Here is a 19,598-nt window from a genome sequence, read left to right as displayed (position 1 = left end):
TGCCAGCACCATTTGTTGAAGATGCTTTCTTTTTCCACTGTACAGTTTTAGCTTCTTTGTCAAAAATCAGGTGTTCATAGGTGTGTGGGTTAAAATTAGGGCTTTCGATTCGGTTCCATTGGTCTACCTGCCTATTTTTGTGCCAATACCAAGCTGTTTTCAGGACTATAGCTCTATAATAGAGCTTGAAGTCAGGTATGGTGATGCCTCCTGAAGTTCCTTTATTGTATAGGGATGTTTTGGCTATCCTGGGCCTTTTGTTTTTCCATATAAAGTTGATTAATGTTCTTTCCAGGTCCTTGAAGAATTGTGATGGAATTTTGATAGGGATTGCATTGAATCTATAGACTGCTTTTGGCAAGATTGCCAATTTTATTATGTTGATCCTACCAATCCAAGAGCATGGGAGATCTTTCCATTTTCTGGTATCTTCTTTGATTTCTTTCTTCAAAGACACAAAGTTCTTGATATACAGGTCTTTCACTTCCTTGGTTAACATTATCCCCAGATATTTGATGCTGTTTTTGGCTATTGTAAAAGGTGATGTTTCTCTGATTTCTTTCTCAGTCACTTCATCATCTGTATATAATAGGGCCACTGATTTTTTTGAGTTTACCTTGTATCCTGCCACATTGCTGAAGGTGTTTATCAGCTCTAGGAGTGACCTTGCGGAGTTTTTTGGGTCACTTATGTAAACTATCATATCATCTGCAAATAATGAAAGTTTGACTTCTTCTTTTCCTATTTGTATCCCCTTTATCTCATTTGGTTGTCTTATTGCTGTAGCTAGAACTTCAAGTACAATGTTGAAGAGATATGGAGAGAGTGGACAGCCTTGTCTTGTTCCTGATTTTAGAGGAATTGCTTTGAGTTTCTCTCCATTTAGTTTGATGTTAGCTGTTGGTTTACTGTATATTGCTTTTATTATATTCAGGTACGTTCCTGTTATCCCTGATCTCTCTAGGACCTTTATCATGAAGGGGTGCTGTATTTTGTCAAAGGCTTTTTCAGCATCTAGCGAGATGATCATGTGGTTTTTCTTTCGCAGATTGTTAATATGGTGGATTACATTGATAGATTTTCTAATGTTGAACCATCCCTGCATTCCTGGAATGAAGCCTACTTGATCATGGTGGATGATTTTTCTGATGTGTTCTTGAATCCGGTTTGCAAGTATTTTATTGAGTATTTTTGCATCAATGTTCATGAGGGAAATTGGTCTATAGTTCTCTTTCTTAGTTGTGTCTTTGTGTGGCTTGGGTATCAAGGTAATTGTAGCCTCATAGAAAGAGTTTGGCAGTGAGCCTCCTGCTTCTATAGTGTGGAATACTTTGACGAGTATTGGAATGAGCTCTTCTTTGAATTTCTGGTAGAATTCTGCACTGAAGCCATCTGGGCCTGGGCTTTTTTTGTTTGGGAGACTTTTGATGACTGCTTCTATTTCATTAGGGGTTATAGGTCTGTTTAGATTATTTATCTGTTCTTGATTTAGTTTTGGCAAGTGATATCTATCCAAGAAATTGTCCATTTCCTTTAAATTTTCAAATTTTGTGGAGTACAGATTTTCAAAGTATGCCCTGATGATTCTCTTGATTTCCTCAGAGTCCGTTGTTATGTCCCCTTTCTCATCCCTGATTTTGTTAATTAGCATGTTCTCTCTCTGTCTTTTGGTTAGTTTGGACAGAGGTTTGTCTATTTTGTTGATTTTCTCAAAGAACCAACTCTTTGTTTCATTGATTCTTCTCAATGTTTTCCTGGTTTCTACTTGATTGATTTCAGCCCTCAATTTGATTATTTCCTGGCGTCTGCTCCTCCTGGGGGAGTTTGCTTCTTTTTGTTCTAGAACATTCAGCTGTGCTATTAATTCTCTAGTATGACTGTTCTCCAGTTTTTTCATGTGGGCACTTAGTGCTATAAACTTTCCTCTCAGCACTGCTTTCAAAGTGTCCCATAAGTTTGTGTATGTTGTGTCTTCATTCTCATTGAAATCGAGGAAGTCTTTAATTTCTTTTTTTATTTGTTCCTTTACCCAGGGATGGTGCAATTGTGCATTGTTCAATCTCCATGAGTTTGTAGGGTTTCTGCGATTTGTGTTATTGTTGAATTCTAATGTTAATGCATGGTGGTCTGATAAGATGCAGGGGGTTATTCCAATTTTTTTGTATCTGTGGAGATTTGCTATGTTTCCTATTATGTGGTCAATTTTAGAGAAGGTTCCATGTGGTGCCGAGAAGAAGGTATATCCCTTTGTATTTGGGTGGAATGTTCTATAGATGTCTGTTAAACCCAGTTGGGTCATAACTTCTATTAATTCTTTTGTTTCTTTGTTAAGTTTCTGTCTGGAGGTCCTATCTAGCGGTGAGAGCGGAGTGTTGAAGTCTCCTACTATTAGTGTGTGAGATTTTATGTGCATTTTGAGCTTTAGTAATGTTTCTTTCACGAATGTAGGTGCCTTTGTATTTGGGGCGTAGATATTTAAAATTGAGACTTCGTCTTGATGTATTTTTCCTTTGATGAATATGAAGTGCCCTTCTTCATCTCTTTTGATTGATTTTAATTTGAAGCCTAATTTGTTAGATATTAGGATTGCTACGCCCGCTTGTTTCTTGGGGCCGTTTGATTGGAAGATCTTTTCCCAGCCCTTTACTCTGAGATAACGTCTGTCTTTGGTGTTGAGATGTGTTTCTTGTATGCAGCAGAAGGAAGGGTTCTGTCTTCGTATCCATTCTGCTAGTCTGTGTCTTTTTATAGGTAAGTTGAGGCCATTGACATTGAGGGATATTAATGACCATTGATTGGTGATCCTTGTTTGCGCTTGATTTATTGTTAGTGAAGTTATTTTGTGTAGTTTCTCCTCCCTTTTTCTTTTAGTGTTTTGTAAAGTATGATTCTATATTGCCTGTGTCTTTGTGAATGTAGTTATCTTCCTTGGCTCTAGGTTTTCCTTCTAGCATTTTCTGTAGAGCTGGATTCATGGATACGTATTGTTTAAATCTGGCTTTGTCATGGAATATTTTGTTTTCTCCATCTATGGTAATTGAGAGCTTTGCTGGATATAGTAGTCTGGGCTGGCATCCTTGTTCCCTTAGCGTTTGTAGGACATCTGACCAGGATCTTCTGGCTTTCATCGTTTCCATTGAGAAGTCAGGTGTAATTCGGATAGGTCTGCCTTTATATGTTACTTGGCCTTTTTCTTTAGCTGCTCTTAATATTTTCTCTTTACTCTGTAGGTTTGATGTTTTGATTATTATATGGCGAGGTGACTTCTTTTTCTGGTCAAGCCTATTTGGTGTTCTGTAAGATTCTTGTACTTTCATAGGCATATCTTTCTTTAGGTTAGGGAAGTTTTCTTCTATGATTTTGTTGAATATGTTTTCTGTACCTTCAAGTTGAAGTTCTTCACCTTCTTCTATACCTATTATTCTCAGGTTTGGCTTCTTCACGGTGTCCCATATTTCCTGAATATTTTGTGTTAAGGATTTGTTGGTTTTGAGATTTTCTTTGGTTGACGATGCTATGTCCTCTAATGAGTCTTCAACACCTGAGATTCTCTCTTCTATCTCTTGTATTCTATTGGTGATGCTTGCATCTGTAATTCCAGACCGTTTACCGAGCTTTTCTATTTCCAGCATCCCTTCATTCTGTGTTTTCTTTATCGTTTCTATTTCAGCTTTCAATCCTTCAACTGTTTGAGCTGTTTCCTTAATTTTCTTGGTTGTTTTTTCTTGGTGCTCTTTAGATTCTTTGAGAGATTTGTTTATTTCTTGAATTTTTCCCCCATTTCATGGATTTTTTTTGTTTGTTTTTTCTTCTATTTCTTTAAGGGATTTCCTCGTTTCTTCTTTGAGGCTCTCCATCATCTTCATGAAATAACTTTTAAGGTCTGTCTCCTCTTCTTCATCTATGTAGTGCTTTTCAGATCTTGCTGGTGTTGGATCCCTGGATTCTGGTGGGGTCGTGTTGGTGTTTCTATTGCTGAGTGATCTCTTATTCTGTCTTCTTCCCATCTCTTCTTCCAGTGGGTGCTGGTGGGGGCTTTCTGTTTCCACTGGTCTCCTTCCTTACTGCAGCTGAAGCTGAAGCTGGCCTCGCTGGGATTGGGGTCTTGGAGGGGCTGATCTCTTTCCTGAAGCTGGGCTTGCTGGGTTGGAGTCTTGGAGGGGCTGATCTCTTTCCTGTGTGGGCGGCTCTTCTGAAGCTGGGCTCGCTGGGTTGGGGTCTTGGAGGGGCTGATCTCTTTCCTGTGTGGGCGGCTCTTCTAGAACCCGGGAGCGGCCCCGAAGATGGGGGGGATGGGTGATGGGCGGGTGGTCCCAGCCGGGGACCCAATCTCACCTGAAGCTGGGCTCGCTGGGTTGGGGTCTTGGAGGGGCCTGTGTGGGTGGTTCTTCTGGAAGCCGGGAGCGGCCCCGAAGATGGAGGGGGATGGGTGATGGGCGGGTGGTCCCGGCCAGAGACCCGATCTCACCTGAAGCTGGGCTCACTGGGTTGGGGTCTTGGACGGGCTGATCTCTTTCCTGTGTGGGCGGCTCTTCTGGAAGCCGGGAGCGGCCCCGAAGATGGAGGGGGATGGGTGATGGGCAGGGGTCCCAGCCGGGGATCCAATCTCACCTGAAGCTGGGCTTGCTGGGTTGGGGTCTTGGAGGGGCCTGAAGCTGGGCTCGCTGGGTTGGGGTCTTGGAGGCGCTGATCTCTTTCCTGTGTGGGCGGCTCTTCTGGAAGCCGGGAGTGGCCCCGAAGATGGGGGGATGGGTGATGGGCGGGTGGTCCCAGCCGGGGACCCAATCTCACCTGAAGCTGGGCTCGCTGGGTTGGGGTCTTGGAGGGGCCTGTGTGGGCGGTTCTTCTGGAAGCCGGGAGCGGCCCCGAAGATGGAGGGGGATGGGTGATGGGCGGGTGGTCCCGGCCAGGGACCCGATCTCACCTGAAGCTGGGCTCGCTCGGAACAGTAGGATTTAAGATGTCTTATTTCCTAAGAGCAGAAAGCTTGAGAAACCGGTGGTTAAAATAGATTTTACAAAATGCCATTCATATAACTGGGGTCTTTTCAGTGAAAAAGCCCAGAGGAATGAGTAATAGTTGTTGAACATTTCATTGACTTGACAAGGGAATTCTAGACTCTGTCATTTAAATGCCAATGGACAGAAAGGGGATGAATGTGACCAATATTCCGTGAATCAAAACATAAGTGCCAAGACAGGGAAATCATAGAAAAACTATTTGGACATCATCATCAAAAAAGTACAATATACTCAATGTGTTACCATGATAGTAAGATGGTTGTGCTTTATTATAGCAATGGAATACTCAGATTAACATTCCTACTGTATCAGATATGAATCATTGACAATCTCTTAGTGGTAGAAAAAATTTGTAAGACACAGAAAACAGGCAGGAAATGGAAGAAGAAACAAAGCACAAAATCCAAGAAATGGAACATAAAGCAAACCAAAAAATGCAAGAAATGGAAGAAAGAACAAACCGAAAAGTTCATAAAAGGCAACAAACAGACGAACAGATAAACAGAAAATTGCAAGAAGCAATGCAAACGCTGCAAGGGTTGAAAACCGAAATAGAGACATTAAAAAAACACAATCTGAAGAAAGGCAGAAAATAGAAAAGCTGGACAAACAGTCAGGCACTACCAATACAAGCATTACCAACAGAATAGAAGAGATGGAAGAGAGAATCTCAAGTGTTGAAGATACACTAGGAGAAATGGATTTATCAACCAAAGAAAACCTTAAATCCAACAAATCCTTAACACAAAACATCCAGGAATTATGTGACACCATTAAAAGACCAAACCTAAGAATAATAGGTATAGAAGAAGGAGAAGAAATCCACCTCAAAGGGGCAGAAGGCATATTCAACAAAATCATAGAAGAAAACTTTCCCAACCTTAAGAAAGACATGCCAATGAAGGTACAAGAAGCCTACAGAACGCCAAATAGAGTGGACCACAAAAAAAATATCCCCTCGCCACATAATAATCAAGACCCCAAACATACAGAATAAAGAAAGAATATTAAGAGCAGCTAAGGAAAAAGGTCAAGTAACATATAAAGGCAGACCTATCAGAATTACACCTGATTTCTCCATGGAAACTCTGAAAGCCAGAAGGTCCTGGATAGATATTCTACCTACACTAAGAGACCATGGGTGCCAGCCCAGACTACTATACCTGGCAAAGCTCTCAATCACTATAGACGGAGAAAACAAGATATTCCATGACAAAACTAGATTCAAGCAATATGTGTCCACTAACCCAGCGCTACAGAAAATTTTGGAAGGAAAACTCCAACCCAAGGAAGCTAACTACAACCAGAAAAACATAAGCATTAGAGAATCCCTCTCTACCAACAGCCAAAAGAACAAAGGGGTGAAATTCCACCCATAATTCCACCAACAAAAACCATCGCAAATCGAAGAAGGATGAGCAATCAATGGTCATTAATATCCCTCAATATTAATGGCCTTAACTCACCCATAAAAAGACACAGACTAGCAGAATGGATTCGAAGACAGAACCCTTCCTTCTGCTGCATACAAGAAACACACCTCACCCTCAAAGACAGACATTACCTGAGAGTTAAAGGTTGGAAAAAATTTTTCAATCAAATGGACCCAAGAAACAAGCAGGGGTAGCAATCCTAATATCTAACAAACTAGACTTTAAAATAAAATCAATCAAAAGAGATAAAGGAGGTCATTACATACTCATCACAGGTGAAACCCACCAAGATGAAGTGTCTATCCTGAACATCTATGCCCCCAATACAAAGGCATCCACATTCGTTAAAGAAACATTATTAGAACTTAAATCTCATCTAAAGCCCCACACAGTTATAGTGGGAGATTTCAACACACCACTCTCACCACTAGACAAGAATACCAGACAGAAACTCAACAAAGAAGCAAAGGGTCTAATAGAAGTAATGACCCAACTGGGATTAACAGATATCTATAGAACATTTCATCCACATAAAAAAGAATATACCTTCTTCTCACCACCACATGGAACCTTCTCAAAAATCGACCACATACTTGGCAACATATCAAACCTCAGCAGCTACAAAAAATTGGAATAACGCCATGCATCTTATCAGACCACCATGCCTTAAAATTAGAATTCAACAACAACACAAACTGCAGAAAACCTACAAACTCATGGAAATTGAATAATGCTCAACTGCACCATCCCTGGGTCAAAGAGGAAATAAAAAAAGAAATTAAAGACTTCCTCAAATTCAATGAGAATGAAGACACAACATACCCAAACCTATGGGACATTTTGAAAGCAGTGCTACGGGGGAAGTTCATAGCACTAAGTGCTCACATGAAGAAACAGGAAAACAGTTATACCAGAGAATTAACATCACAGCTAAAAGCTCTAGAACACAAAGAAGCAAACTCCCCCAGGAGGAGTAGACGCCAGGAAATAATCAAATTGAGGGCTGAAATCAACAAAGTAGAAATCAGGAAAACAATACAAAGAATCAATGCAACGAAGAGTTGGTTCTTTGAGAAAATCAACAAGATAGACAAACCTTTGTCCAAACTTACCAAACAGCAGAGAGTGAACACGCAAATTAACAAAATCAGAAATGAAAAGGGGGACATAACAACAGACTCTGAGGAAATCCAGAGAATCATTAGGTCATACTTTGAAAACCTATACTCGACAAAATTCGAAAATTTAAAGGAAATGGATGACTTCCTGGACAGCTATCATTTGCCAAAACTAAATCAAGAACAGATAAGCAATTTAAATAGACCTATAACCCCTATGTAAATAGAAGCTGTCATCAAAAGTCTCCCAACCAAATAAAGTCCAGGTCCAGATGGCCTCAGTGCAGAATTCTACCACAAATTCAAAGAACAGCTTATACCAATTCTTCTCAAAGTGTTCCACACAATAGAAGCAGAAGGGTCTTTGCCAAACTCTTTCTATGAGGCTTCAATAACCTTGATCCCCAAGCCACACAAAGATACAACCAAGAAAGAGAACTTCAGACCAATATCCCTCATGAACATTGATGCAAAAATACTCAATAAAATACTGGCAAATCGGATCCAAGAACACATCAAAACAATCATTCACCACGATCAAGTAGGTTTCATCCCAGGGATGCAGGGATGGTTCAACATACGAAAATCCATCAACGTAATCCACCATATAAACAAGCTGAAAAACAAAAATCGCATGATGATCTCACTAGATGCTGAAAAAGCCTTTGACAAAATCCAACACCCATTCATGATAAAGGTCTTGGAGAGATCTGGGATAACAGGGACATACTTAAACATAATAAAAGCCATATACAGTAAACCAACAGCCAACATCAAACTAAATGGACAGAAACTCAACGCAATTCCTCTAAAATCAGGAACAAAACAAGGCTGTCCACTCTCTCCATACCTTTTCAACATGGTACTTGAAGTTCTAGCTACTGCCATACGACAACAAAGGGGGATCAAGGGGATACAAATTGGGAAGGAAGAGGTCAAACTTTCACTGTTTGCAGACGATATGATAGTTTATATCAATGACCCAAAGAACTCTACCAGGGAACTCTTACAGCTGATTAACACCTTCAGCAAAGTGGCAGGCTACAAGATCAACTCAAGAAAGTCAGTAGCCCTATTATATACAGATGATAAAAGGGCTGAAAGAGAAATCAGAGAAACATCACCCTTTACAATTGCCACAAACAACATAAAATACCTTGGGGTAACGCTAACCAAACAAGTGAAAGACCTGTATCATAAGAACTTTGAATCTTTAAAGAAAGAAATTAAAGAAGCCCTCAGAAAATGGAAAGATCTCCCATGCTCTTGGATAGGTAGGATCAATGTAGTAAAAATGGCAATCCTGCCAAAAGCAATCTACAGATTCAATGCTATCCCCATTAAAATCCCAGCACAATTCTTCACAGACCTTGAAAGAACAATAATCAATTTTGTATGGAACAACAAAAGACCCAGGATAGCCAAAACAACCCTGTTCAACAAGGCAACGTCCGGAGGCATCACCATCCCTGACCTCAAGCTCTATTATAGAGCTATAGTCCTGAAAACAGCTTGGTATTGGCACAAAAATAGACAGGTAGATCAATGGAATCGAATTGAAAATCCGGGTATTAACCCCCACACATACGAACATCTGATCTTTGACAAAGAAGTTAAAAATATACAATGGAATAAAGAAAGCATCTTCAACAAATGGTGCTGGCATAATTGGAGACTGGCATGTAGAAGAATGCGGGTTGATCCATGTTTATCGCCATGCACAAAACTTAAGTCCAAATGGATTAAAGACCTCAACATAAATCCAGCCACACTGAACCTCATAGAAGAGAAAGTGGGTGGTACCCTTGAATGAATTGGTACAGGAGACAGCTTCCTGAACATAACACCAGTAGCACAGACAGTGAGATCAACAATTAATAAATGGGACCTACTGAAACTGAGAAGCTTCTGTAAGGCAAAGGACACAGTCAGCAAGACAAAAAGGCAGCCCACAGAATGGGAAAAATATTCACTAATCCCACATCTGACAGAGGGTTGATCTCCAAAATTTACAAAGAACTCAAGAAGCAAGTCTCCAAAACATCAAAGGACCCAATTAAAAAGTGGGCTGCAGAACTAAGTAGAGAGTTTTCAATAGAGGAGTCTAAAATGGCTGAGAGGCACTTGAGAAAGTGCTCAGCATCCTTAGCCATCCGGGAAATGCAAATCAAAACAACTCTGAGATACCATCTCACTCCTGTCAGAATGGCTAAAATGAAAAACACCAATGACAATTTATGCTGGAGAGGATGTGGTGAAAGGGGGACACTCCTCCATTGCTGGTGGGAGTGCCAACTGGTTCAGCCACTTTGGAAAGCAGTATGGAGATTCCTCAGAAAAATGGGAATAAACCTACCACAAGACCCAGCAACTGCACTCTTAGGCATATATCCAAAAGATGCCCATTCATACAACAAAGATGTCTGTTCCACTATGTTCATAGCAGCTTTATTTGTAATAGCCAGAACTTGGAAGCAACCTAGATGTCCCTCACCGGAAGAGTGGATAGAGAAAATGTGGTACATCTACACAATGGAGTACTATTCAGCAGAAAAGAATAATGGAATTATGAGATTCACAGGCAAATGGATGACACTAGAAGAAACCATCCTGAGTGAGGTAACCCAGTCACAAAAAGAGAAACATGGCATGTGCTCTCTCATATATGGATTTTAGACATAGATCTGGGGAGTGCCAGCCTACAATCCTATGGCCAGAGGGTCTGGGAAACAGAAACTTTATTTAGTGGCTGATCGAAGAAGAGGCAGACTCCCTTGGTTAAGTACTGAGCATCAGCCTGGGAATCCAGCATGGGACTGATCAAGACCACCTGAATCTGGGTGTCAGAGAGGAGGCCTAGGTAATCTATTGAGCCTTGGGCAACAGATCAGTACCCATCCCTAGTATACACAGGGACTTTGGACTCCCATAGAACAATGTGAGGTGCACTCTCACCCTGAACTCTTGGGGAAGGGTCTAGGCCCTGCCCTATATGAAATGACAGACTATGGACACCCCCATGGAGGGCCCCACACTCCCTGGGGGAATGAGGGGATAACGGGGGGGGGGATGGGGGGAGGGCACGGGAGGAGGGGAGGGAAAGGGAGAGGGGCCTGGAACTGACTTGTGAAGCAACCTTGTTTCTTATCTAAATTTAAAAAAAAAGAATAAAAAAAATGGCTATAGAAAAAAAAAACTAAAAAAAAAAAGAAAAGAAAAAGTTCAGTGACAGGGTTGAATGCCCTTTTCTTCAAGAACACCAATGGTCACCTGATAACAAGAAGATAACTTGGATTCTTTACAACTGGAAAGGTATGTCGTTTAGCTTCAGAACAGTGGAGAAACCTCTTCTGAGTAAGTGTTCACTTTTTTCTTTCAGAGCCCTTCAGCCAGCTATACGACCCAGAGACTTATGATCCCAAGTATATGATCTATCCTAACACAGATTCAGAAAAATACTGAAGGAGCAGTGATGTACCCATGTTCACATTGTTAACTGATGGAATCATATTTTGCCCCAGAAACATGCTCAATAAAATTTGAAAGTTAAAAAAAAAAAGACACAGAAAACAGATGTCAAACATACATGCTGTACAGAAACAGGCTGCAAATGCCAAACTTACAGAGGAACAAAAAGTTCTACCCTTAAAATGGATAAGAGATAAACATATCTGTTTAGGTCAATGGCCTATTGTCCCTGAGAAGTTAGAGGCTTTGGAAACGTAGTTCAGGAACTGCTAAATGTTGGACATACAGAAGAATCAAACAGTCCATGGAATTCACCTGTATTTGTTTTCAAAAAGTCTTGGAATTGGAAGGTGGATACTTATATGAAAACTATCATCCTGGTAATTCAGCCTATGGGCTTTCAACATCCTGGGTTGCAACTACCTTTTCTAATACCTAAGGATTGGGCAATTGTAGTTATAGATTGAAAAGATTGCTTCTTCATTATATCACTACAAGAAAAACAGAGAAATGTTCTCCTTCACAGTACCTAACTATGAGAATTCTCAACCAGTACAACAATTTCAGTGGAAGGTGTTGTCACAATAATTTTTAAATAGTCCGACTTTATGCCAGTATTTTGTGCAAAACCTTTGGAAATCGTTTATAAACAAGTTCCATCATCATAAATATATCATTATATATACGAAATATTAATGTCTGCTTCAAATAAAGGTACTTTGGAGAAGATGTTTGAAGCAGTAAAGTAAACTTTGACTCACCAGGGATTAAAAATTGCTACAGAAAAAAATATAATGAGGAAATACCAGTAATTATTTAGGGTATGAAATGGACTCACAGAAAATTAGACTGCAGAAAGCTCAGATCAGAAAAGATCGTTACGAGACTCTTTTTTTTTTTTTTTGGTTTTTACGAGACAGGCTTTCTCTGTATTGTTTCGGAGGCTATCGGTCCAGCCCGGCCTCGAACTCACAGAGATCCGCCTGCCTCTGCCTCCCGAGTGCTGGGATTAAAGGCATGCACCACCACCGCCCGGCTGTTATGAGACTCTTAATGATCTTCAAAAACTACTTGGAGAAATCTCTCAGCAACAGACAATTTTCAGAGAATTACATGATTTAAAACACTTGAATATGGCCTTAAAATTAGACAAAGACCTAAATAGTTGATGAATACTATCTGCTGAGGATGAAAAAGATTTAGAATATGTGATAAACAGAATATTAGAAACATATTTGAACCATGTGGACCCAAAGCTATACTGCATTCTGGTTATTTTACCATCTAGAAAATACCACACAGAAATATTAATACACGGCGAGGATAGCATAATGAATGGATGTTCCATCCACACAAACAGAATTAAAAATTGATAATGTATAAGTATAGGATTTCTGATTTGATATTTAAAAATAAGTTAAGGCTTTTTCAACTAATTGGAAGAGACCCAGAAAAATTATTGTACATTTAAATAATGATGAAATTTCCTCCTAATGCAAGGATAATGAATATAGGCTAATGGCTTGTAGTAACTTTTTGGGAACAATTGGTAACAATATTCCCAAAACAGAGATAATCAAAATAATAAAGAAACAATTTGGATTCTTCAGCATATTTTGAGAAAAACGCCTATTTCTGGAGTTCTATCATTTTACACTGATGCAAAAACAATCAGGTAAGGCAAATAATAAATCACAAAATATAAGTAATGTAGTTCAAAGCTCTTACAACTCTGTATAAAGGGCAGAGCTGTACATCATTCTCATTGTACTTAAAACTTTACAGAGCCTCTCAATTTAGTTACTTATTCTCAGTATGCAGAGAGTTGTCTTACACATCAAGACTGCAGAATTTTTTCATGATGGTACAGAATTAACCTCATTGTTCTCCAATTACAGGAAACCATCAAAAATGAAACTCAACTAACATATAAATATATATTATATATATTTATGACATATATATGACACATCAGATCCCATATTTACCTTGGTTGCCAGTTTTCTCTTGTAATTACTTGCCACAATAAATATTTATCTATACCCTCATCAACTGTGCTGCTTATCTTTACAGTAAGCTGTCATCCTACAAAAGGGAAAATTACTAGTCACATTCGGGAAACATCACTGCTGCCAAGATGACCACGTATCTGGACCTCAGATTGACATTTGTATGAGTTAATGACCATCCTCAGATACTTCTTCTCATCAATGATTCAGGCAAGCCCTCTCTTAACACATGAAACTTTCCAATGCTACAGGAAAGCTTGAATAGCTACTCACTTTGACTTTGAAATGGATGGTAAGGACTGTGCAGCTGGCTTGTTGCTCATGTTCTGATCAGACTTACTGAACCACATATAGAATGGTCTCCTTCCTCGTAAACTTAAACATATCGAAAATTATCAATGTTCAATTTGCCAGAATTAATTATAAAAAAGACAAAAAATTCCCTGAGCTTTTGATGGGCTCAATTTATGAACAGAAGTGTGCTTTCCGTGAAAAGTGGATAAAGTACTAAGAAAAAACACCAAAAATGACAAAGGACATCCTCTATAAATTTTAAGAGGCATTCCATCTTTTTGTATTTTACAAAAATATATTTATCACGATATGCTTACTACATGTTTCTTCCTCCTCCTCCTGATCTCCCCTGTGATTTCATCCTCATCTCCCATACATAACCAATGAATATGTCCTGTGCTTCACAATGCAGTACAGATTTTCTATTTTGTCAGGTAACAGTCAAAACTTTGTAGAATCATGCAGTGTGTACTCAAATGCCATCACTTAGTGGGTGTTTATATGATAAGTAGTGCCTACAGTAATATCAGAAGCATTTTAAGTGCAGGCCTTTTGGTGTGTGTGTTTCTGTCTGGATGAGGTCTTTCTATGCTACACTACCATGTTCAATACTCTTCTAAATTTCCAAAAGTTCAATTGTAAGTCTTCCTAAAAAGAAAACGTTATTTTTTGACATTATTTCTTACAAATATGTTTGATCATGGGCTTCCTGATGTTAACCTCATGCTCAAATTTTGTGAAAAAGTGTAGTAAAAGGTTATCACATGGCTTAAATACAAGTTTTAAATGCTTTCTCATAAAAAAGGCAAAGAATTCACAAGTCATAATAAGGAGGTATCTATACAACAGAATAAGTTTCAAAGCCTGCCACCTCTGCCTGAAAGGGGAAAGGTATTTGCAATTCCAACCTGCAGCAAAATATAAATGAAAAAATGTCACGGATGGAACTGTGTCCTGACTGCTAAATCTAGCATGAAGTGGTAGAGGAGGTGGTTCTCAAACACAGACAGGTTATGGCACCTATACCAAATATGTTAGTTGTGAATTCTTCTATACCTGGCTGTAAAATCATAATGAGAATGTGTTCAGACAAAGGATGTCAGATGTTCTTTCTGATATTTATGTCCATATTAAGATAATCCAGGAAATGCAAAAGTTCTTTGGTGTGTATAATCATGGGTTTTGTTGCTTGGGGTAGGGCTGAAGCCTTACACAACAACAGTGTTTTGGATGCCCTTCCTAACATAGAATCTTTCCAGAATATTCGACAGTGGCACTTGTAAATGAGATGGTAAACTTCTTTACTCTGAAAGAATGGCATTTTCTATAAGGTCTTGAGAATTGCACAGCAACCTAGAATTCCCTTGATAGATTCTTTGTGAGAACTGGGTACATTACCACAATGCTAGGACCAGTTTCTCTATTCAGTTTCCTTTTCATTAAATATTTTTAGATACAGGTATCCATTCAACACATATCAGAACTCCTAAAGATTTCATTTTATGGTATCTCAGCGAAATAAAAAAATGTTGTTTGAGCTTCATTTGTATGGATTACCATGATTCTGAGTATATCATTTGTGGTTCATCAGCATAACACTTGAGAACCTGAGTGTGTCTGCTTCTGTATCTAAAGTCTGTGTGCAACTACCTAGCTCTCTGTGTTATCATGGGAGTGTTTTGCGGAGGCATGGATCTTAGTGAAGTGCTCGGATTTAGTTGGAATTGTACCTGTTTGCAATCTATAAGGTTTCTGAATGGAACATGCTCCTCATTAAATACACACATTATAAAAAACTGAATATCATTCTTCACAGACCTTAAAATTATTTTATGAAGATGATAGAGACCCTAAAAGAAGAAATGAGGAAATCCCTTAAAGAAATAGAAGGAAAAAACAAACAAAAAATCCATGAAATGGGGGGAAAATACAAAAGAAATAAACAGATCTCTCAAAGAATCTTGCGAGTACCAAGAAAAAACAATCAAACAAATGAAGGGAACACCTCACACAGTTGAAGGATTGAAAGCTGAAAGAGAAGCAATAAAGAAAACACAGAAAGAGGGCATTCTGGAAATAGAAAAGCTGGGTAAATGATATCACCAATAGTATACAAGAGATAGAAGAGAGAATATCAGGTGTTGAAGACTCATTAGAGGATATACAGTCATTAACCAAAGAAAATCTCAAAACCAACAAATCCATAACACAAAATATCCAGGAAATATGGGACACCATGAAGAAGCCAAACCTGAGAATAATAGGTATAGAAGAAGATGAAGAAATACAGCTCAAAAGTACAGAAAACATAGAAGAAAACTTCCCTAACCTAAAGAAGGATATGACTAAGAAAATACAAGAATATTACAGAACTACAAACAGGCTGGACCAGAAAAAGAAGTCACCTTGCCACATAATAATCAAAATATCAAACATACAGAATAAAGAGAAAACATTAAGAGCAGCTAAAGAAAAAGACCAAGTAACATATAAAGGCAGACCTATCCGAATTACACCTAACTTCTCAATGGAAATGACGAAAGCCAGAAGATCCTCGTCAGATGTCCTACAAACACTAATGGAACAAGGATGCCAGCCCAGACTACTATATCCAGCAAAGCTAACAATTACCATAGATGGTGAAAAGAAAATATTCCAAGACAAAGCCAAATTTAAACAATACATATCCATGAATCCGGCACTACAGAAAGTGCTAGAAGGAAAACCTAGATCCAAGGAAGGTAACTACATTCATAAGGACACAGGCAATATATAATCCCACTTTAGAAAATACTAAAAGAAAAAGTGAGGAGAAACTAAACAAAATACCTTCACTACCAATAAATCAAGCACAAAAAATAATCATCAATCAATGTTCATTAATATACCTCAATGTCAACGGCCTCAACTTGCCTATAAAAAGACACAGATTAGCAGAATGCATAGGAAGACAGAAACAATCCTTCTGCTGCATACAAGAAATATCTAAACATAAAAGACAGATGTTATCTCAGAGTAAAGGGTTGAGAAAAGATTTTCCAATCAAACAGACCCAAGAAACAAGCAGGTGTAGCATTCCTAATATCTAACAAACTAGAAGAAGGTCATTTCATATTCATCAAAGGAAAAGTCCATCAAGACGAAGTCTCAAATTTAAACATCTATGCCCCAAATACAAAGGCACATACATTCAGGAAAGAAACATTACTAAAGCTCAAATTGCACATAAATCTCACACACTAATAGTAGGAGACTTCAACACTCCGCTCTCACCGCTAGACAGGAACTCCAGACAGAAACTTAACAAAGAATCAAAAGAACAAATAGAAGTTATGACCCAACAGGGTTTAACAGACATCTATAGAACATTCCACCCAAATACAAAGGGATATACCTTCTTCTCGGCACCACATGGAACCTTCTCTAAAATTGACCACATAATAGGAAACATAGCATATCTCCACAGATAAAAAAATGGAATAACCCCCTGTATCTTATCAGACCACCATGCATCAAAATTAGATGCAACAATAACACAAATCGCAGAAACCCTACAAACTCATGGAGATTGAACAATGCACAATTGCACCATCCCTGGGTAAAGGAACAAACAAAAAAAGAAATTAAAGACTTCCTCGATTTCAATGACAATGAAGACACAACATACGCAAACTTATGGGATACTTTGAAAGCAGTGCTGAGAGGAAAGTTCATAGCACTAAGTGCCCACATGAAGAAACTGGAGAACAGTCATACTAGAGAATTAATAGCACAGCTGAATGTTCTAGAACAAAAAGAAGCAAACTCACCCAGGAGGAGCAGATGCCAGGAAATAATCAAATTGAGGACTGAAATCAAACAAATAGAAACCAGGAAAACATTGAGAAGAATCAATGAAACAGAGTTGGTTCTTTGAGAAAATGAACAAAATAAACAAACCTCTGTCCAAACTAACCAAAAGACAGAGAGAGAGAGCATGCTAATTAACAAAATCAGAAATGAAAAAGGGAACATAACAACGGACTCTGTGGAAATCCAGAGAATCATCAGGGCATATTTTGAAAATCTGTACTCTACAAAATTTGAAAATTTAAAGGAAATGGACAATTTCCTGGGTAGATATCACTTGCCAAAAACAAATCAAGAGCAGATAAACAATCTAAACAGACCTATAACCCTTAATGAAGCACTCATCAAAAGTCTCCCCCCCCAAAAAAGCCCAGGCTCAGATGGCTTAAGTGCAGAATTTCACAAGAAATTCAAAGAAGAGCTAATTCCAATACTTCTCAAAATATTCCACACAATAGAAGTAGGAGGCTCACTGCCAAACTCTTTTACAAGGCTACAATTACATTGATACCCAAGCCACACAAAGACACAACTAAGAAAGAGAACTATAGACCAATTTCCCTCATGAACATCGATGCAAAAATACTCAATAAAATACTAACAAACAGGATTCAAGAGCACATCAGATATATCATCCACCATGATCAAGTAGGCTTCATCCCAGGAATGCAGTGATGGTTCAACATTAGAAAATCTATCAATGTAATCCACCATATTAACAATCTGCGAAAGAAAAACCCCATGATCATCTCACTAGATGCTGAAAAAGCCTTTGACAAAATCCAGCACCCCTTCATGATAAAGGTCCTAGAGAGATCAGGGATAACAGGAACGTACGTGAATATAACAAAAGCAACATACAGTAAACCAACAGCTAACATCAAACTAAATGGAGAGAAACTCAAAGGAATTCCTCTAAAATCAGGAACAAGACAAGGCTGTCCCCTCTCTCCATATCTCTTCAATATTGTACTTGAAGTTCTAGCTACAGCAATAAGACAACCAAATGAGATCAAGGGGATAGAAATAGGAAAAGAATAAGTCAAGTTTCACTATTTCCAGATGACATGAGAGTTTACATTAGTGACCCGAAAAACTCCACAGAGGAACTCCTAGAGCTGATAAACACCTTCAGCAAAGAGGCAGGATACAAGATAAACTCAAAAAAATCAGTGGCCCTATTATATACAGATGATGAAGTGACTGAGAAAGAAATCAGAGAAACATCCTCCTTTATAATAGCCATAAACAGCATCAAATATATGGGAATAATGTTAACCAAGGAAGTAAAAATCCCATATATCAAGAACTTTGAGTCTTTAAAGAATGAAATCAAAGAGGATACCAGAAAATTGAAAGATCTCCCATGCTCTTGGAATGGTAGGATCAACATTAAAAATGGCAATCTTGCCAAAAGCAATCTACAGATTCAATGCAATCCCTATCAAAATTCTGGCACAATTCTTCACAGACCTGGAAAGAACAATAATCAACTTTATATGGAAAAACAAAAGGCCCAGGATAGCCAAAACAACCCTATACAATAAAGGAACTTCAGGAGGCATCACCATCCCTGACTTCAAGCTCTATTATAGAGCTATGCTCCTGAAAACAGCTTGTATTGGCACAAAAATAGGCAGGTAGACCAATGGAACTGAATCGAAAACCCTGATTTTAACCCAAACACCTACGAACAATTTAATTTTGACAAAGAAGCTGAAACTATACAATAGAAAAAAGAACGCATCTTCAACAAATGGTGCTGGTATACTGGGTACTGGTATGCTGCAGACTGGAGATAGATCCATGTTTATTGCCTTGTACAAAACTTAAGTCCAAATGGATCGAAGATCTCAACATAAATCCAGCCACACTGAAAGTCTTAGAAGAGAAAGTGGGAGATACTCTTCAATGAGTTGGTACAGGAGACCACTTCCTGAACATAACACCAGTGCCACAGACACTGAGATCGACAATAAACAAATGGGACCTCCTGAAACTAAAAAGATTCTGTAGAGCAAAGGACACTCTCAACAAGACAAAAAGGCAGTCCACAGAATGGGAAAAGATATTCACTAACCCCACATATGACAGAGGGCTAATATTCAAAATTTACAAAGGAATCAGGAAGCAAATCTCCAAAATACCAAAGGATCCAATTAAAAGGTAGGGTACAGAACTAAATAGAGAATTCTCAATAGAGGAGGCTAAAATGGCCAAGAGACACTTAAGAAAGTGCTCAACATCTTCAGACATCAGGGAAATGCAAATCATAACAATGTTGAGATACCATCTTACTCCTGTCAGAATGGCCTAAATCAAAAACACTGAAGACAATTTATGCTGGAGAGGATGTGGCCAGCAGGGACAGTCCTCCATTGCTGGTGGGAGTGCCAACTCGTACAG

At 38.7% G+C, this 19,598-nt stretch overlaps 1 long non-coding RNA gene and 1 other non-coding gene across 22 annotated transcripts in view; both read right to left on the bottom strand.

The window, feature by feature from the left end:
* LOC106022184 overlaps nt 1-19,598 on the bottom strand; it is a 202,162-nt gene that overhangs the window by 8,541 nt on the left and 174,023 nt on the right. The window contains exon 53 of one of the 21 annotated variants that reach the window (XR_005871920.1): nt 4,867-4,986. The exons of the other annotated variants lie outside the window; for them this stretch is intronic. This is a non-coding gene — a long non-coding RNA (uncharacterized LOC106022184). Of the gene's footprint in view, nt 1-4,866; nt 4,987-19,598 lie in introns of those variants that run through there. 21 annotated transcript variants of the gene reach the window in all.
* LOC121134999 lies at nt 13,192-13,257 on the bottom strand. The gene has a single exon (XR_005872192.1). It is a non-coding gene; the product is annotated as a small nucleolar RNA SNORD109A (small nucleolar RNA).

The sequence above is a fragment of the Mesocricetus auratus genome, unplaced genomic scaffold, assembly GCF_017639785.1.
Source record: "Mesocricetus auratus isolate SY011 unplaced genomic scaffold, BCM_Maur_2.0 Super-Scaffold_100030, whole genome shotgun sequence".
NCBI lineage: Eukaryota > Metazoa > Chordata > Mammalia > Rodentia > Cricetidae > Mesocricetus > Mesocricetus auratus.
The sequence above is the reverse complement of the archived record's forward strand: the minus strand, read 5'-3'. Positions and strand labels throughout refer to the sequence as shown.